Raw genomic sequence first — 21,414 nt, 5'->3', positions numbered from 1 at the left:
CTGCAGGAGAACTTCATTCTTGAGATTAATTAAACGCAAGATTAGAAATTCTCTAGATAGCTGTAAGCTATTTAATAAAACTGAAGTGAGCAATTAAAAGACTCGGTTGTAGTTAGTAGCAGAAGCATTGCCTCCTTTTAATGATAGTGGTGCTGTCCCCTCCCCAGTTACATATATTCTCCCTCCTTTTACAGGAAAGCTATATGGGAGTTCATTAATGCTGGATGCTTTTTGCAGGATTTTCATAAAAAGCATCCTTCTCTGAATGAGGGTGATGCAGATAATAACTTGTTTGGCATTGGAAGCGCATACACAGTCCTGAGAAAACAGAAATAAAAGTGCTTTGTAGAAATTATACTAATGAAATGTATGTGAGAGAGTAGCTTGAAAGAGAAATCTGATTAACATCTGAAACTTCAGCTCATGTTCAGCCACCTCTGAATAGAACTTATGTTGCCAGTAAAGCTACTTTGTCAAATCTGTTTTCTATTTCTAAGTTACATTGATGTAAGCATTTTCCAATCTACCTTTTTACAGTATTTTTTTCCTTTGTTTGCCAGACAAACAGATTCATTCTAACTGTTGTGGGAAATGATTATAGCTGCTCTGGTATCTGCAAAAGCCTTTTTCCACTGCAGTCTTTCATATTCATTTGAATATATTTTGTGTTGTGGTGTGCCATGATAACTGTGTGTGCTCCAGCAGTTGTGTACAATAAGCTGGGATGTGTTACATGACCAGAGATCCATCCCTCACTGGACAGCAGTGCAAGATAGCCAATTATGTCATCGTGTTAGGGACAAAGGTGTGTAACTGCAGACTCAAAGAAGTTGTTATAGTTCAGCAGAATGAGTGTGCCATGAGTAATTAGGAAAAGTAGAAAAAAAAATATATGTATTGAGTAATGCTATAATAAATTTAAATTGCTTCAAAATAAGATACTACTTAAGTTTTTGAAGAGCACTCTGTGGTAAGATTATTTTAGAAGTGCTCATTACTTTCAATGAGAAAACAAATGTGGTTTCTATTAAAATGAAACTAGGCTGATACAGAAGTTCTGAATATAAACTTATTAATGTTATTATTTTTCTACTGTAAACAGAAAACTACATTCTAAAAATCTGCTTTCCAACTTAAATGTCCCTTGTTAGTACTTAGAAAAACCCACAGTGAAATCTTTTCTTTTGACATTGTATAAATATCCTTATTTTCTTAGCATAATTAACATAATATACACTTTGGATATATCTGTATGCATAGTAAGTAAAATGTCATCATATTGGGTGTATAGTGGACAAAAAGATGGAGCGATAGCATTTTAAAATTCTCTAAAATAAAACTTATGTTTTACTATACATTATATTTCAAGAGTATTGCAAGTCATTTAGAAATAATGTCTGAGAAGCAAATACCAGTGTTTCTGCTTCCTCTTCAGGAGTGATGGGGAAATGTATTTTGAATATTGTTTTTGTATTAGACTTATTTTCTGTCAAACCATGTCATACATGCTTGCACTTCAAAAAAATGTTGAAATGTTCTGTTGACTTTTTGAAACTTTTTGGCAACGCGACACTCTCCATTTATTTTGTCCCTTGTTTAACAGTTTTTGTGTGTGTTTTCAAAAGCACTTCCATTCACCATTCAAGGAATTCAATAGAATTCTAATAGGAACTGCACATAAATAACTGCAGAAATCAATGCTTCAATTCAGCCAAGAGTTTTTTTGTGACTTCAAAAGCCACAAGAGCATTTATTATTAGAAACATACAATTGACTTTTCTTGTATTATCATTTTGCATAGTGATTTGGTTTTTACCACCACAACAAGATGTTTGACAGCTTCATTTGAAAATGATGTATTTACATTCGGCATTCCAAAACAGTGTAATTTTTATCTTTTTTCTCAAGATCTATTCATGTTATTTTGCATGTTGCGCTCTGTGCTAAGGTTGTTAGTGAAATATTCACTGGTGGATTTTTCCTCAGAGATCAACCAAATGTTAGGCATAATCTCCTGTTCTTACATTGTGATGAAAATGTAAAAATAGTCTTCAAAGAATGGAGTTGTTTGGTTAATTTTCATCTGTTCAACTCATGCAGTGTAAAGCATATCCTCTCCTCCAGAACGCTCAATTTTCTGATGCTAACAATCACAGAAGTGACCAACCTGTGATCATGCAGGGTTATGCTGGAACTACTTCCAGCCTTTAATGTTCATATTACACCTCAGGCCATGTCATCTGGAGCAGTTCCTTTAATCCTGAAGTATTTAGATGGGTTCTGGGAAGTGAGATTATCCTCAGGGAGATAGTTTGAGCACACCAGAAGCTTTAGAAATTGGTGTTTGTATTTTGAAGTAGTCCAAGATGATGTGATGTGAAATACAGCACTCTGTGTTCAGTAATGCTTTACTGCCTTGTAACTGAGCCCTTTGAGTGATGCTGCTTTTGGGCAGCTCGTGCAGTTCCCATCAGGTAATGGTACAGTGCTACCACCTGGGGCGGGGAGCACACCTACAAGGGAAGAGTTTTGTTCTGGTTGTCAGCAGGGTACTCAGATTAATGGATTTTTCTGTGTTCTCCTTTTACTTTTCACTGTTGCTGATAATTCAGAAAACCAAGTCACGGTACCAGCAGGGCCTTTTAGATGACAGTTGCCTTTCCCCACCCTCCCAGTCTCCTAATTCCTGCTCACCAGACAGTCTGGTTCTGTGTGAGAAGAGGTGTTAAGAGCTTCTTTGTGAATTTCATCTTGAGAACCAACTGATGCTGAGACTTGCTGCCACCAGTCCAGTCACCTTGAGATGCAGACCCACAGTCCCCTCCTCACCTGCCTTGCTGCATGAGCAGGTGCACATTTTGGCACTTGAGAAACATATCAGCTTGGTGGAGACGTAGGGAAACATGGCCTGTCTCTAGTCCTTCCCTGTCCTAACACTTGGAGTGGAAAGACTCCTCAGGTGAAACTTACACTGCACCCTGACAAGTGTTTTGCTGGTGATGAGGGGAAAGAGAGGCAAGGTAGAGTATGGTGAGGAGCAAAACAATATCATAGCTGCAGAGCCATTGGTGGTCAGTGTTGTCATTTGGAATTATACGTATTTAGGATTTAAATCCTGTCATGGTGTTACCTTAAAAAAAATAATAAAGTGAAATGAAATCTTCTGTTGGTTCCTCAAAGTTCTTCCTCATTTCCTTTTCCACTTCTAATTCAGATTGCATTTGAGTCAGCTGCTTTCATCTTGACACTTATGTCATTCAAGGATCCACAAAGTTAGTATGTTAATGTCTGCATTTCAACTGACTGATAGGCGCACCAAAACCTATCTTAATTTTGTCACTGCAACATGAAGCTTCTTTTAATTTCCCAGGCTGTTCAGCATTTATTGAAACAAGATAATGGAACGTTGCTGGCACAATTTGTAAGCCTAATGTTTAAAGTTTATTAAACATGACTTTTTCTTTTTTCCTAAAACACATTCTTGCCCTTCCTCTGTTCTTCTAGGTGCTTTGAATGTAACAAGTTTATAAGCTGGAAGAAATAATAATGGGCATATAAAAATAGTTTAGTTTGGGAAACTTGGTTCTGCCAAAGGCTAAAAAATAATTTTAGATCTGTCTAAAAGTGAGCATCGCTGTGTATTTTTAGATTGATCTGTCTTCTGCTTCTTTATGAAAAGCAGTTCATGACAGTAAGCAAGACAAACCCAGTAGCTCATGTTTTATTTGACATGGGTCAAATATTTGTGGATATCATCAATCTTCTTGGGCCCTGCTGTTCTTAGACAGCCAACCTCAAATATATCAGAAACATTTTGATACATTTTGCATCAAATGTTTGTAATTTGTTTTGAATGCAAGAAAAAGAAATAGAAGTGGAAAAACCAGAAAATACCGGAAGTGGTAGGAGATGGAGAAGACTTGGAAAGCAGCAATCTATCCAGCTCATGCAAGTAGGTGCCAGAAAACCTGAAACATGGATATAATAAAATACAGTATTGGTATGGAGCAAGAAAGAAGTTATTATTTGATACAGCATAGTGTGTTTCATAGCTCCCCACTGTCAGGTATTCCCTTTTACTGAACATTGTTCAAAGTATATACAAGTATATACCTTGTTTGTGGAACAGGTAGTTAAAAATTTATCGCAGGGACAAAAATACGGTCCTAAATTTGAACTAAATCCTCCTCTGACCGCTTTATTATGTTTTGAACTTGTCATCCCTTTTCCAGAAGTGCTTTCTCCTGCCAGGACAGGATCTGTGAGTGTGTTGCACTCCTCCTTACCATAATAAAAGAACTGAATCTAATATCTAATTGATGTAATATTGAATATCTTAGTAAGCATTCTGTCAGCTATATATGAATAAAAATTGTGTTTCAAAGTGCTTGAAAGCTGTAATGCCTTCTTTTCTGCAGTATTGTATGAAGTAACCTGGATTCTTTCTGTTTCACTATTGTGCCTTTTCAGGTGTTTCATTTTGGTAGTGCTTGGTATTGGAACAGTCTCTTGACTGCTCTTATTTGACCTGCATCTGGTTTAGGAAGCTTAAAACCAAATCCATTTGAGGTTTTGCAGTACTGAGAATCATGAGAGGACCTTCATCTGTCCCGTGGGCTGTGCGCCTGACTCTGTATCCTCATATGAGGAATTCCCTCTCTTCAACAGCATGACATAGTTGGTTTATGTTTGTATCTTATGACCTACTAAAAATATTCTCTTTCCTTCCCACTTACCTTCTCAGATCCTTTTCAGCAGAATTGGTATACAACCACCTTGTATGCCATTCCTGTATTTTTGTAGTGAATTGTGCCTGCTTGACAGAGTAAGAAATTGCCAAAACTTATGAAGGAAATTTATGTTTTCAGAAAACAGTTTTCTTTTATTATTCTGGATTGAAAGCTGAAAATCTGAAGCCACTTGCCGTGATCTTTTTTAGGAGGCCTTTTTGTTTTTATTTCTTGAGGAAAAAGATTTTGGGGAGTCATTTTATGCATCTTAAACATCTCATGTATAAAAATAGAAGGAAGCAGAAAATATCAATATGTATAGAACATAATATTTGAACAAGTAAGAAATTAATTCATGTCATGTGATAGTTAAAAACTTCTACTCCTTGACTTGGACTCCTAAGCACTTACAACTTATGTTATAGAAAGTACATTTAAAATATTATTTCAGTGTCAGTCTCTGTTTTAGAAAGAAAACATTGCTCTCTGAAAATCGTCTTTCAATTTGAAACCTACAACTAACTAAGCTGTCTAATAGACAAGTACACCTAAAAATGTATAGGCATATTCCTTCTGCTTTCCCTATCCCAATTAAACATTGGCTACTGTGTATAAATATTTTTCTTCTGAAGCAATAACTGTTCCAAGACCTACACCGATGCCAGGTAGACACTTTCCAGAAGATGTTGGCTCAGCCATGCATAGTTGAAGCCATGTCCCCTCGGCTCTTCTCACTGCTGTATTGCCTGCTCTTGACTACAGCAGTAATACATCCCTTGAGCACTGCAGATCCCGTGAAACAAGGTTATCTATGACTATGCAGACTCCAACGTGCATTTAAAAAATAGAATTCTTTTATTCTAATATTCTAAATGTTATGCATACTTTGGCTTTTCAAGGGAATGCATACATTCACTGGCAACTTAAGAGTTGTATTTGTACATCAGAAGCCTAGGAGCACATTTACAGGTGGGGCTGCTCCCCACACCTGTGGGAGCCTGCAGGGTTCCTGGAGGGAGGTTGTTTAATCCAGCTACCTTTGCCTTTGTAAGTCCAGTGCCGCCCTCTCAGTACATGTCATGATCTTCTGTCACCAGGGTGTGACAGGGGTGTGTGCTCATTGCTGGTGTGGATTGATAGGTTGTTGATTGGCATGGTGCAGCAGAAACAATCACTCAGGGGCTCGTGATCCAGGATGCTACATTTAAATATCTGTTTGAAAGAGCCAATAATGACAGATGTTTGGAAAGGAAGAAGCAGATCCTGCTTTCTCTCTTCCTTCAGCTGCTTGTGGTTTTCTGCTTTACCCACAACAGGTCTTTGGAGTCTGTCCCTGTACAGTTACACGGCATTTTCAGGTGGGAGAAGATGTATCAAGCAGCTGCATAATGAACTTGGCCTTGCCTACCCACCCTCTGTTGCCTGAGCTGAAAGGTGTCAGCCAGTTGTGTTGGATGCACTGGCGTGAAACTCTTCGTAGCACAACCTCTGTATTTCTATACATTAGAATAGCATTCTTTTTTTTCCATTGGCAAAAGTGGCAGTCATTATTTCCAATATGAGTTTTATCTATTTGGACTTGGACGTGTGCAGGATAAGAAAAATTGTGAATTAAAAGTCTAGACTCCGTCAAATTTTGGCAAATGGCAAAACAGTGCAAAGTAAGAAACTTAAGTGAAAGTTTTGCTGCAGAGACTAGTTGTAGGAAAATGCATTAGCACCAATTACAACAGTCTTCCTTTTTGGAAAGGTCTCCAAAGTCATTGATGAAGATAAAATCCAATCTTTCCTGTGGTTGTGCGCCAAAGATGATATGCTAAAGGGATCATAGAACTGATGCCAAGTTCTGTGGGTTTTAAGAATTGCTTGTTAACTAGAGGAGATTTTTTCCTTTGAGTGGCATAAATTAACCTTTTTTCTAACAATTCATCTTTTGTTTATGTGTTACTGTTCCTTGTTCATTTGTACTGTCATCGTCATTCTCCCCCCACCCCTCATGCACTAGTCACTTTTCATACCACAGGGAAAAAAACTTTGCATCAAAAGGGCTGGCACAGCATGTGCTGCAGATAAGAATGGGAGTGCACTCTTGGATCAGATAAAAGATCTGAAACTCAGTAATCCTGACAGTGATGAATAATGTGGAGACGTATCAGACTCGTGTCCTGTATACAGAGAACCTTCCGTGATGTGGCCACATACAACTGATTATAAATCCATTCCTAGGTTTGTGTGGTTTTAACATGTAGCTACTCATAGCTGTAACTTTTATTCTGTAGAATATTTAACTATTTTTAAATGTTCATTGTAAACCCAAACACAAAAGCATTTCTGGTATCTTTCAGTCAAAGAAGTATGGGGCTGAAAAAAGAAGGCATTAATGTGTTATCTTTTAAATAGAGTGCGTTGTATAAGCTTAGCATTCATTTTCTGAGCAAAAGAAAGAACGAGCATAAATTTGAAATTTTGAGGATCATGTTGTTGATACATATGGATGTAACTATTATAAAAGACCTTATTCTAATGCCAGTACCTGATAAGAACATCAAGAGATGTATGACCAGTGTGGGCTGCTGCCACTGACTCACTGTGTAATGACAGGCAAATTACTTGGTTTTCTGCATCTTGTTCTATTCCTTTATAAATGAGAAATAGTTTCCCAGTAAAACTCTGAGATCATTGGATAAAAGGAGATATTTTTTGTACGCCTACTGAGTATATAAATTTGAAGATAGAAACTGCAGCAAATACCAGGTTCTGTGCAAGTCTTTTACCAGTACAGACACAGCAGGGTGAGTCTTGCTGCTCATTATGGATTGTATTAAGCCACATTGTACTTTTGAAGACCTCTTAATGCACAAACAAAAATAGGAGTTTAGGTCAGATTTAGCACTTCAGGGCGTATTCTGTTCAGTTTCTTTTTGTAGTTAAGTACAGCTTCAATAAAACTTCTCTAGTGTCTGCATTGGTAACCACCATTCCATTTTGTTTCTTACGCCAGACGTTGCACCGCCTTCAGATGAAACAGTACAGCCCTTTAGAGTAGCTCACTGTCATTCTCCATCACCTCTGTCATGTTATGTCTTTGGCTGCATTTTATCACCGAATTTCCATAATGTTTTGGGAACTTGATCTTTTCAGAATTGTCTGCATTAACACTATAGTCTTAATCTTTCCCCTGGCACCTCCTGAAACAAAATACAAATTAGTGATTCAGGCACCACAAAACAAATCACATGCCACTTGTTTCTTCCCAATGATTCTTCATTGTCATTGTTTGCTGTATTGTATGCAAGTCCTTGTGTATTCTGTGGTGAAAGGGACCTAAATAAGGCAGGAAATTTTAAGGGAGGTCTGTAGCAGCTAAGTAGGGAAATGATGCAACAGTTTCAGGTGTATATATAAAAGGTGATTTGGATAAACATAAAAAGAAAGGCATTATTTCAGCACTGACATATGGAGATTAACAGGTTTGATGTGTGCTTTGCTTTTTTAATAAAGTTGTAGTTTTATTGTGATAGTCCATAAGTAGCTATGGAAATGGTGGGGAATGCATGAAATTTCTGGTCTCCAGTGCTTCAAGGGAGAATGTGCTGTTGTCTTTTTTAATGATTGCTCCTCTATTTTTGCACCTTCATCTCCTTCCATTCCATTTGTCATCATTCTTAATTCCTTTTTAATTTGCTTACTTTTTGGATGTTTTCATCATATGAAATGATTGCTTTAGCTTCATAATTAAAAAAAAAAATCCCATTGATGATTCTAGTTATCACCCCATTTTATCTGTTTGTGTTCTGCCCCAGATTCAGGAAATACACAGTTCAAAAGCTTCAATTTTGAATTTATCTTCACATTTTCCTCACCTTTTCAACATTTTCCACCCTTTGTTCTTTTCTTGAAAAGGCTTTTAACAAAATGGATGAGTGAATGATATTTATTTGGCTGGGTGCTCATACCTTTGCTCTTTTCCTTGTTTTGACCATGAGGGAACCCTTCCTCTCTTCATGGCCACCCGCTGCCCTCCTTGTGCTGCTGTAGTGCTTTTGCCGCTGCACAGTGAGTCATATTGGGGAGTTGGTCTGACTGAAGAATAATTTTGCCAAAATTTTGTAGCTTCTTATTTCCCCACTCTGCTTTACCATATGGCTGTACAAATGGCTATGTCAGCAGTAGGGAGAGGATCATGCAAGGCTGGAAGCAAGAGGCCAGACTCAGGAGTGGGTCAGGGATGCTGTGTTAGCTAACACTGCCAGGTTATGTCAAAATTAAAAGAGTTTGTCAGAGTAAAGTCTAGTTGTCTGTGATCCTTGTGATCATCTGTGTCTGTGATCCTTCTTCTAGAAATCCTGATCTCTGCTGCTTTTTTCCTTAACCTCTCTACCTCTCCCCCTTATATTTTCCAAAGCTCCTTGTTTATCTCTTTCTTAGAATGAGTGATCAATAACAGCATCAATAGAAAGCCTCCATTTCTCAGTGTGCACAGGAGGTGGAGCCTCTTGCCCTCAGGATAGGTTTACAGTGAGGTTTAGACTGATAAGCTGTTTGAGTTAGATACGTATAAGTTTAAAAAATAGAGTTTAAATCAGTAGTTGTCCAAATCAGTACAGTATGGTACCTGCTTATTGTAAAATTTGAAAAACTTAAGCCATTGTGGTAGAATCATTGGTAACAAAAAAAAAAGAAAAAAAAAAGTAATGAAACCTAACCTGCTTTCATAGTGTCTTTCCAGCAGTGACTGGATATCTTGAGAACAAAATAGTTCATGTCCCTGGAATAAATCACAAGATGCGCTTGGTAAACAAATACACTAAATAATCCCTTCCTTTTCCTAAGTCTACAGAGATGCACTTCATTACTTTGCAGTCAAGTTATTAACAAGCAGCATGAAGGTGTGTGGTGGTTTTTCCTTGTTTCTGTGTTTGTTGGGGGATGTTAGTTTTACTCTACAGATATTGAACTGATACTGAAATGGTAAAATGTACATCTGAGTTTAAGTTACCTGATATGATAATTTTCCTGAACTTGGGTTAAAGTGCACAAAAAATATGAATTCCCCTCTAAATGCAATTCTGCATGCTCCCATGTAAATAGACTTGTTCCAAGCCTGTAAGTAATGGTGTGGCTACAAGTGTTGAAGTCTCAAAACATCTCAGCTAATGTGAGAGTATCTTTTTGTTGTTCTTAAAAATTCTTGTGTATTATATTCCCTCTATTCCTGTACATATTTGGAAAAAAATAACAGAAAAAGTGGCATTGTTTAACAGTGTGATACACAACATGGAGACAATTTCTGCAGCTTGGTGTGTACAACCTTTCAGAAAGGAGTCATACTAGTTAACCTCTGGTCAGTCATATGAGCTATACTTCATTGTCTTGTCCATGCCTTCTTTCTGGCTGTCATAATCCCAGTTATTGACTTTGTAAATTTCCATTTGTTTCTATACAAATGAATCAATGTTTGGTTCTTTCAAAGATTGAGCTAAGAAGTAAAACAAGAATCTGAGCTTAATGCACTGAAACAGACATGAGCTCACTCAGGCTATGCATGATCATTCAGTATTGGGTTTTTTCAGTAAATAGGTAATTTTCCAAAGTTTAATACCAGGAATGGATGCGCTGCCCTGATGAAAGTGAACCACCAAATTCCAATGTCTTGAAGTATCATCCCAAACTGGAAATAGAAAGCGAACTGTCTGTGGCACATAAGATGTAAATAAATATGACATTTTGTGGGTTCCTCTCTAGATCTTCTCCCAAAATATCCTACGGCCTTATTATGTGTACATTTGGGGATCTGATGCCCATATAATCAGGCTGGCAGCACTCCTCTGGGAGCTCTTTCCATCACCTCCCTCCTGTTGTCAGTAGTTGTGTAATGTCTTTTTAGCCTGTATCAGTTCTGTATTGCTTGTGCCTGCTGGTGACACGGATCCTACTGCCTGCTCTTTTCCATAAGCCCTTGAACACAGTTCTTTTTTCCCAGCTGAAAGGAAGGTATGATCTTCATTCAGGAGTTGCTCTCGGATTTCTCAGGTAATGCTTTCTTGGATCTGCTGCCAGTGGAGACATGGGTTGTATTCTCTTTACCTTAATGTTACTGACAATTTTTCAGCTATTTATCTACTGTTGCCTTGCCTAGATATCATGTACTTTCCATAGACATTGTGTTTTTATCTGTAAATGTTCTGAAAACAGGCATTTAAGTAATAGCTCTCTGATCATCTTTAACTCTGATATAGTTACTCTTAAAATTTTTTTTTATTAATTTAAACTCTCAATCATATTCAATAGAAAATTGAAAGAAACTTCTTAGTGAAGCCAACAAAACAGGAAAACAAGCTAACTACAACAGTGAATTTTAGATAAATGCTCAAACACCTACAATTTTAACACTTTTCTCATCCCTTGTGGTTGAGACTAAAAATTCATCAGTCCATGGAACTGCAAGATGAGATGTAAGAACCAGATCTGCAGTGGTATTAAAACTTGCTATGTAATGGTGGCATGGCTGCTCCTACTCCTGCTACCAACATCTTCCCATATCACGTTTCAGTAATCTTATAAAGTGGCTTAATAGAATATATAGTGGCAAAAATATTAGTGGCCAGTCATAGATTTTTTGAGTTATTTTGCCATAGTAACCACCATGTGACAGAGATGTCCAGGGAGTGTAGCCTCTATATCTATTAAAAAACAAAGCCTACCACAAAGTATGCATAAGCTGTAGGTTTGGGTAGATGTGTTCTTGAGTTACTTATTTTGGATTTCTTGAGAGCTAGATGTGATTTTTCTGCACTTTCATGAGCTCTGTCAGCACTTGTTCAGTCTAGTTGGCACCTTTTCATTTCTCTCTGTTTTTTTCAGCAGATTTTCTTACAGAAAGGCGGATGATCTAAGACTGTGAAGAAATTCTGATTTGTGTTTCTCTTTATATACTTCCAGAGGACAGATGGACACGTCTGTTATTTAATAATGCTTATGTTACATCCTTCATGAGGAATCAGAATAGCTCGTAGCAGTCTGCCTGCCTGTCAGTAGCAGACAGAAGCTTCTTGCTGATTTTGTGTTAAATAACAGGGATTTCTGCTCTCTGGGCTCTAGCTTTCAGAATTTGAGAACAGAAAATTCTCAGATGGGCATTATAGATTGTTCATACTCATAGCTGCTGAGAAGCTTCCCTCCGATATTTTTGGGTGACCTGGTAAATAAGCATGCTGTGCTGGTTCTTGTAGAGTGGGAACTACTTTTCATGAGGATAATGTGGTGGTGGTATTAAGCTCTTTACCATTGCCTCTGTCTGTGATGTACATAACATCATGCTCATCATTCTTAAGAAGTTGCCAGAGCATCCTGACACCAGTTTCCGCATCTGGAAAGGACAAGCCTTGATACATTTCTCTCCTCTGGATAATCAGAACTGAAGAACCCATCAGATACTCTTCAGCTTGAGACACCCTGCCATCAACTAATGCTGAAGGAGTCATGGTGCATGGCGCTGGCCACTCACTGTTCCATGGGCAGTCCATATTCCTGGCAGCCTCAGTTCAGTAACTGTGTGACCCATCTGGAGCTGCATCACTTTTTCCTTGGTTTCACAGACTCCAGCTTTGGACCCGCTAAGACTGACTTCTGAGGAGAGGATCTCTTACAGCAGTGGACAAAGCCAAAACTTGGCAAATCTTTACTGGACTGTAAAGGGGCTCATTCATCTGTTTGTTTTTACTCTCTTTGCAACTTCCTGGAGCTACCAAAACATTTCCAGTCATGGGTCACCAGGATCTGCTTCCTGTGATCTAGGGAACAAATTGTGTATTGTCACATCTTTCAACAGAGGTATTAACAATTTCATGGTACGTTATCAGTGGTGTTAGTGTGCTGACAGTTCTGAGACTCTTGAATTCTCTTGTCGTCCCATTTCAACAACTGCATGGTTGTACCTAGCTGACTACTCCATATGTGTTTATCCATGGCAACAGACACTTGCTCAAGTGTACTTGTTCTGAAGTCAGTATTGCTAATGCTGCTGCTGTGGTGGCTGGAGTTCAGAAGGATCAATTCAGTCTGGACTTTGTCAGACAGAGTGCTCTGCATAATCATAATGCAAATGTAGTGGCTTCAGATCTCATTTTTTATTCTGTTAAAAAATGTAGTTTCTATGTCTGTTCCCAGGTTTAACCTGTAATGGAAAAAGAATACTTTCCCTTTTGTGCGTTGAAGTTTTTTGCTTTTTCATAATATGGCAAGTTTGTTCATCTCTGTCACTGATCCACTGATTGTTTCAGAGCAGACATAACTGGGAAAACTGAACTAAGAAGCCCGTGGTTTTGGTTTGGCGCTCTGCACTTGGTGAGCCTTCCTATTCTGGGCTGTCCTGTGCATCTTTGTTAAGAGGAAGCTTGTTGCTAACTGAGTTTACCACTGCAGTTTTGAAAGTACTGAATTTCCTAAGGTCCCAATTCAAAGTACGTGTTGCAGTGAAAGACCCGAGTCCCCAGAAGAACTGAGTCTGATCTGTGATACTCTGGTGAGTCAGTCTTGGTGTTCAGAGAGAAAGTGACTGTGTCTCACTGGTGAGTGTGGTGGCTATTGCTTGTGTGATTCTAGTGTCTTCATATTTGGAAAATCCCTCTTCTGAGCATTTCTGGGAACATGGGGAAGAGCTTTGTGTCCTCAGATAAGCGTAGTACCACTGTTCAAAGAGACCTTTGCTGCAGACCAATATTCCTGCTGCCTCCACCTGTGACTCCTGCAGCTGCTTCTAGGGGACCTGGGCTGTGCTGCAGAGCTGCCAGCAGGGAATGTGAATAGACTTGGAAAATAGCAGAAACCAATTGCTTGGTTTTCTTTGTTAAAGTGCACATTCCATATCCTGCCGTATGTCCCTCTTCTGTAGCCTTTCAATTCTGGGATGCTATAGATGTAAAGAGTTTGGGGAAGCTGAGTTTAATTACAAAAGAGTGCCTAAAGAAGCAGGTGTGAGAAAGCCATTTTGGCCTGACTGCAGGGGCACATGAATGAACAGCGTTTTTAAACACAGTGCCCAAGAGGAGCAGTGCAGATACTCTGACTCAGATTGCTGCCTTTTAATGCCATCTTCATTTGTATGTTGGTAGCTGTTCCTTCTCAGTGCACTTTGTACAGTACTTCTACTGTAAAGAAAAGATGAGCGTTACCTTGTATCGTCTGAATGTCTCTTCACACTTAGAATGGTTTAGGTTGGAAAGATCTCTAAAGATCATCAAGTCCAACAGTTAGATATCTAAGTCCAGCTTGATAGATAAAAAGCTTTCTTCTCTTTTTGCGCATCAGAAAACTTAGCAACTTACTCATGTCACTGTCAACGTGTTTGTGCATGTTGAGAATAAACTTGTACTTAATCAGTTTTCCTTCTGGGTCTTCTGTTCTGAAACTTTTTTTTTTGAAGGAGGTTGTTCCTGAGCATTACAAGCTTGACTTAATTTTGTTGGTGAAAATGATAGAAAAGTAAAACACAGATTTAAGTCAAAATGTATGTATGTAGGAGACTGCTAGGGTGAAATAACTTGACTGCATGTTCTTCATGGATTTTTGTAATGGTTTGGAAATCTTTCTGTACTGCGTGTTAAAATGTGTGAAATTTAAAAGCCTTTGAATGATTTTTGGTAATGCTGCATAGATGATTAGGTTGCCATCCATCCCTTCCATTCATAACCACATGGAAAGCATCTCAGGAGAATGCATCAGACATCTGTGCTCTTACTCTGACTGTGGATGTACCTGGCAGATCTGTATTAACCTTGGGAGCAGACTTGGGCATGATTTTTGTCTCTTGGCTACAGTTTTTCTTATTGCCTTCAGGCAGAACCTGTTTGATTTTTTGTGCATTTTGGGGACATTCTTGTGATTTCTGTTGCATCTTCTGTACCCACCCCGAAGGAGGAGGGCATCGAGTAAGCCAGAGCAAAGTTGAAATGTGATTAGAGAAATGGACAAAATATAGGAAAGGATTTGAGTGATGAAGGAAACTGAGCAGTTAGAAGGGGGACTGTTAGAGCCTTGAGAAGGAAAGAACATACATGGAAGAGATATGGAGTAGTTGCAGGAAGTGAATGGTAGAGAACTGATGGTTTAAGTGATGAATTATTACCTCTGTTGTTTCAGCATGGCTACTTCATCAGCCTGTGAATCAGTAACCATCAACCTGTGAATCTGACCCACGTTTGTACCTCCCTATCCAGGGAAAACAACAGGATCAAGAGCCAGGCTATTTAAAGATTAATTAATATATTTTTTTTAATTGCCTAATAGTGCCTAATGACTTTTAAAGGACCCCATTGAAATGTCCAAAAATAGAAACTTAACAATTTATGTTTTATGTTCGACTTAACAGTGTGCTATCTCCACTGTCCATTGTTATTTGTCATTTCTGTCAGGAATCACAACATACTTGCTAAGACAAAAAATCTTGCTCTTCGTGTCAAATATTTATAGAAGAATCATTCTCCCAAGGGACACCATGTGTCATTATAAAACAAGAAAGTATATTGGAAAAAAATGTATTTTTTTGTATTATCAACTTAGTGGGCTGATTTTTGATCATAATGGTATTCATAAAAATAACCCAAATATTCATTATTGTAATTTGTTTTCATTTCTGTGCAAGTCTGTGTTGATACCTTTGAGCTTTTTATTGTGACTTAACAAACTCTGAATGTAAGCAAGATTGTAGTGGGAAATATTAGAACTGCACTTTCCTTTATGTAAAACATAAATGTCTTGAGAAAGCTCTTTTGGAGCTTTTTGGAAAACTAAGCCAGAATTTTCTCAGAACTTGCTTCCTTCATTATTTTTGAGGTTTGCTTATTGAATTGTTCTCGCAGGTAAGATGTCTCATTTTTTCAAGGTAGCACTAGTGGTGAATAATCACACCTGATGTAGTGGTGACATTTCTTCTAAGGACTGCTGGTAATTTGGGGCTGGCCCAGGCTGACTCCAGATTGAATTCAAGATGTTGTTTCCTTTGACCATCAACAGGTTCTGCACTGGCATTATTCAGAGGGCAGCACTGCACAGATAGTCATTTGTGCTCTGTACTTTGAGAGGTGGAGGCTTTTTTTTCCTTTTTCTCCCACAGTAGCTTCTGTTCCCTTTTAGAAAAGAGAAATGAATCTGTCCCAGAATGTCGACTGCTTGGCAGTTAAGCAGAGAAAAAAGTGTTTAATGGTGGATTTAAAGGAAAGGTATTTAAGGAAGTGGTGATTGTACTTGCTGGCAGCTTCCCTTCCACTGCTTTTATAGACAACAGCAAAAAAAATCTTTATTCTCACCTTTACCAAAAGGATAAGGAGCTGGGAAACTTGGATGCATTCTGCAAATTTTTTTCTCTGTAGGGACAGTTACATTTGTAATTTCTATAAAGAGTTTTGAAGATTTTTGGCTCCACAGGCTTGGAAGAATTTCAGAGTTCATTTGTGAGAGATTTGCATCCCCATAAAGCAGTTCACACTGCAAGTATGGGTCATAGAGATCCTTGAGAACTGAAATGCTGGGTAGAAACTTGTCTGCTGATGCAAATCCACTGCTGTGTTTGGCTTGAGCCATAATTACACCTGAGGATGTAGTTGTGTCCTAGATTTAAGGACTGCAGCACAGTTTCTGTGCTTGGTTCTGACCAAGGAGTTGTTGCCATCTTTCATAGTGATTTAACATCAGCATGTCTGCTTGTATGAATTACCAAATGTTGAAGGGCTGCTGTCATAAAAGTACATTGACTTGTGTAACTGAGATGCTTCTCAAGTAGCTTTGGAGTCAGGATGTTGCCCCATGTATAAAAATAACAAATATGATACCAGGGTGAGTTTTACACTGTGACAGTTTCTTGTGCTGTCATTGCCAACAGTAGATCGGCTGCTTGAAGTGTGTGTTCCTTGCATGCTTTTGGAAATCGTGGGGTGTTTGTTTCTTCTTGCAGATTTACATTACGTTTTTATTTTGACCATGAAATTGCTTTCTAGTATTTAAAGTGTGCCCACTCCACTGCAGACAGGCTCACTAAGCCTTGCTTTGGGTCTCTGCTGTCAGGTTTTCATAGGCTACCGCATGCTTCCAGTGTTTGTTACGAATTTGAAACAGAGAGACATCCAACATAATCACACGTTATTAAGGACTTTTTCAGTAGAATGAAAGGAGAACTGAGAGCACTGAGGGAATTGGTTCACATCTGTCATTCAGACCTGCTGCCTTGCATAGCCCCTGGCTGAGCAGGGGTGGGGCTGGGAGTTGAGCTCTTGCCTGGGGCAGCTGAGAACTCACTGCAGGGAAAATGGGACAGCCCTGCAAAGTTCTGGTTTCTAACAGCCTGGGGGCTATAACTGCTTCTTTTGTTTCACAATCTCTTACCTGCAATATAGTGGAAGAGACTATCCAAATGGAATTTTTGCTAAGCATTTTGTAAAGCTGCTCTGTGTTGAAAGGTGAATTAGCTTGCATACAAGGCTTCTAAATTAAGCTTACAACTTTAGTCCTTTGATTTAAAAGAGAAAAAGAGTGCTATGTCCTTAGTTTTATTATAGTGGGAAAAAATTGTTGAAGACTATAACATGGCAATCTCTTCTGTATACAGTTGAACAGTAAAGTTCATTTTTAACAGTAAGTTTCTGTGCAAGTACTATGATTCTCTGGCATAGAAAGCTAAATTAATCACTGGAGTAAGACTTCTTCTGAGAGCAACTGTTGTGCTTGGATTATTTTATTATGAAGAAATAGATGTCAGTTTTAGGTACTATAGTATAAAAGTTCATTTGTGTTACACTTACTCAGAGTTTAGTGACTAGATATATAATCTTCCCTGACAGCATGGTTTTCTTAGGATTAGACTTTATTGAGAAGAAAAAAAAAAAATTGGTCAGGTCTTTCATACCACAAGTTGGAGAAAATTTGAAGTGGTGATGTGGACTTCTGTATTGGGCTGTGGTTACAAGCAAGATGGCATTTAGAGCTGTGCTAGGGGAAAAAATCAAAACCCAAACTTGCCCCCAGCCTCTTGGCTGAGACGTAACTGTGTGCTCTCAGCTGCAGCACAGTCAAAAGGCTCGAGGTGAGGATTTGAACCATACTGCAGTTTTAGTGACAGAAAACATATTTTTACAGGGTCCTTCCAGCCCTCTGGTTGTCTTACAAGGAAGAATAGGAGGTAATTTGATTACTGCCACAGAATCATCAGGGCCAATGGGCCCTTCCCACATTGGTTTGTGGCAGGAGGTGTGTGCTTGTGTCCTAGCAGGGAATCAGTTTGGCCGGATGAAAGTAAGTTCTTGGGAGCAGCAGAGAAGTAAATGCAATTTAAAGCCCTGTGACATGCAGGTGATTAAACTGCATTCAAGGTTTTGTTCTTGCTTAGAGGTGGTAAATGCATAGGAGAAAGCATAAATAGCAGTGTGATTAAATAGTAGCATGACATGAAGCCTATAAATAGCCTTTTATAATTTTGTAGTGCTTTCTCCTTTTAATTGCCTTTTGCTCTTTAACTTCAGCACACACAAACTCTGCATGTGTGGGTTCAATTGCCCTTATTGGTAATGTTTTATTCCACTGGAGTTGTGATGTTTCTTTTATTGCTTTGTTTTTAGTTGAATAACTGGTTTGTACCATGGTTATGTGCCTGTTTTCTCAGCGGATGTGAAACTTGATGCTGAACTGAGTCAATATGATAAACAAGCATTAAAGCCTCTGTGTCTTCCTGAACATGAATGCATTAGAGGAGATGGTAGAAGTTGTTTTCCTTCTAAAAATAAACTCAGTAAATAATAGAATAATTCACTTCAATTAATCTCAGACCAAACAAATTGAAAGTTTCTTGCTGGTTCTGAATGGCAGCTGATTGTAGAAGTTTCCAGCTCCAAGCAAAATGGTCAGGTAATTTTTCTCAGTTGGTATTTTATTACGTTCAAATACACTAGATGGCTTTTTCTTTATAGAAAATAGGTACTCTATATCTGGAAAGTGATTTGCTAATATGCTAGTAAACAAAATCTAACTTCTAGTAAAAGGTTTGAGGTTGAATACATAAGATGTATAATACAGAAATACAGTTTGTCAGTGAATTTTAGTTTCACTTGGATATCATGTTGTCTTCATTCTGGAGTTGTAGTGCCTTATAGACTCTCTGGTTTTAGCTCTTCTGCCTTTACCAATTGTATACCTTCAACTTTGTGCCTTTACTTTTTGGCTTTAGGAATGTAGGGATTTCTGCTCCCACCTCCCCCCAAAGCATGTTCATAGTTAGCCGTGACAGTGTTATGTTGCTTTTCACACCATTAATAGTGTCTGCTATTTTTGTTAAGTTAATTTTGTGGAAACTGTCAAATATTACTGTGTAATTCTATAAAGAACAAAAGCTAAAAGGAAGAAAACAGTCATATTCAGAAACAAAAAAATTAAACTTTAAGGGGTTTTTTGAAGTTTGGTTTGATGAACCCTGGTAAGAATTACAAACTTTAATGTAATTTTGGATCATGTCTTTCCTCTTGCATTACGTTTTCTTCCCTTGTTTTTTTTTTTTGTTTTTTTTTTTTTACAGATGCTTCTGTAAATTTGTCAATTTATTTTCAAGAGAAGGAAATACATCCCAAAATGAAAAGTATTTTTAGATACTCTTGGAAATATGCATGAAGATAATTTCTCTTTTTACTTATGTCCAAACTTGAGTGTAGTTTAACAATTTTCAAAACTCTGAATGCATGAAGATGAGTGCAGGGGGCCTGCAGTCTGCCCTTGATGTGTAAGCATGTCATAACCCCTGACAGGGTGTGACTGTTGAGGTCAGTATGCCACAATTTTGGAAAACTTTTGATTTGGCTTAGAGTTTCACCTTGTAAGGGGTACAGATACAATTGTTACAAAGTGGGTTTGTACAATTTACAAATCTGTGGAGTATAGACATCTTTAAGATACTTTGCTAAAGAAACTAAACCTACAAAAATATGATTTTAATTTCCTGTTTAAAATTCCATTGCATGTGAATGAATATAAGATTTGATTGCTTGAACATGGATGATATTTTCATTTTCAGATTAATTCACCTAATTTTGAATTTCTAATTTTGATCTGGCTTGAAAATGGAAATTGTTTCATATTAAGAAAGTCTTTGAGAGGAGGGAGAAGTCAGAAGAAAAATTAAGCTGAGGCGAAGTTGTGAAATATAGTAAATTAAGAAATAAATAAAAGGAGGCCTTAAAATTTGGGATGATGTAAAAAGAGGATGGTTCTTTTGCAACTGGGCAGGTGCACCATCAAAACTGATCTTGCCTCATGTGGGGAGCTCCTTGATCCAGTTCCCTGGCTTGCTTTGGGGTCTCCGGAGTGCTCTTCCCACCAAAACGTGACCTGCTGCCTTTCACAGCCACGGCCACAGCACTGTGGAGAGGCAGTGTGCCCGGCGTGCAAGGCAGGGTGGCTGAAAGCCAGGGCCATGCATGGGCTGAGGTCACTTTGCTGGGCAGCACTGCCAGAAAACGTCCCTTGGTTTGTTTTCTGCTGGAGGAAGAAGCGGACTTGACAAGCGTTTTCCAGGCAGGTAGCCAGATAGGCATTATTTCAGTGTTTCCTGCAGAAAATCGGTGAGTTTTGGCAAAACGGAAATTTGTCATGTGAAAATTTCTATTTTATGGAAATGGTGTTTCTGATTAAAAACTAATTTTGATGGAAAGTGTCCAATTGATTACACTGAGCCATAGAATTAGCATCTGCTGTGTTTAAATCTGTTGAAGGTAATTTGGCTTAGGTTTAGCAACTCTGAACAAAATATACACAGACAACTCTTCCTCCCCCTGTCTAATACCTCAGTTTTAGTGTCAGCCAAAATTCTACTTGAAGTTGGCTATGAGTAGAATACAAACTTTTTCTGAGTTTTGCCAGTTTGTTTTCAGTTCAGACTGCCTTTAACTTCAAAGGCTTCACAACACAGGTGCCATGGCTGGAACTACAGCTGCTGGTTCCGCTGGCTGCTCTGGACTTGGCGAGTCCTTCAGCGTGCAGCAGTATTGATCTGTGGGTGCTCAAGTGGCTAATGGCAAGCCCACAGATTTTCTCCATCATATATTTTCTGTCAGTGTTGTTTTCAGATAATTGTGGTTGATTGAGGCTTGTACAACATACAGGATACAGTGACATTTGTGTTCATTTACAGTCACACCAAATTAGAATGTATAACTTTGCATCATTTGGTGTTTTACCTGTCTTATTGCTTAATTGAGTACAACTGTTGAGGACCATTAGTTGTTTTTTGCATGTAATTTTTCTCTTTTTGATTTCTTAAATTGTGTTAAAAACCCCCTCTTATTTGTTGATGGAAAAGCTGAAATCAAAACCTAATTTTCACTTGCTGTATTTCCTCTATTCAGCATATGTAGTTGGGCTGTTGCTCAAGTTTAGAGCTATTAATAATTAGTATCATGAAAGGATTGTACTTGGTTATTCTTGCTACAGGTAGTTGTGCATTGTCATTAAAAGCTCAAAAATTTAAAAGATTCCTTTTATATATTGAGGAGCTTTTGTTTTCTACCAGGTCTGTGGAGAAGTGTGAAGTCTTGTCTTTAATAGGTGAATAATTTTTTTTTAAGTCATATTGTAGTGGGGAATCAAATTTAATTATGCTTTGAAGCCTTTGAGGAAAACTGTAGGAAGAAATTTGGATTTGGGGGGTTTT

The 21,414-nt window shown here is 38.2% G+C and overlaps 1 protein-coding gene across 5 annotated transcripts in view; it reads left to right on the top strand.

Moving 5' to 3' along the window:
* PTPN4 (protein tyrosine phosphatase non-receptor type 4) overlaps window positions 1-21,414 on the top strand; it is a 108,436-nt gene that overhangs the window by 8,373 nt on the left and 78,649 nt on the right. Inside the window, exon 1 of one of the 5 annotated variants that reach the window (XM_038143635.1) lies at window positions 8,498-13,254. The exons of the other annotated variants lie outside the window; for them this stretch is intronic. The gene's annotated coding sequence lies outside the window, so the exon portion shown is untranslated. Of the gene's footprint in view, window positions 1-8,497; window positions 13,255-21,414 lie in introns of those variants that run through there. 5 annotated transcript variants of the gene reach the window in all.

The sequence above is a fragment of the Motacilla alba genome, chromosome 7 (genome assembly GCF_015832195.1).
Source record: "Motacilla alba alba isolate MOTALB_02 chromosome 7, Motacilla_alba_V1.0_pri, whole genome shotgun sequence".
Classification (NCBI taxonomy): Eukaryota; Metazoa; Chordata; class Aves; order Passeriformes; family Motacillidae; genus Motacilla; species Motacilla alba.
The sequence above is the reverse complement of the archived record's forward strand: the minus strand, read 5'-3'. Positions and strand labels throughout refer to the sequence as shown.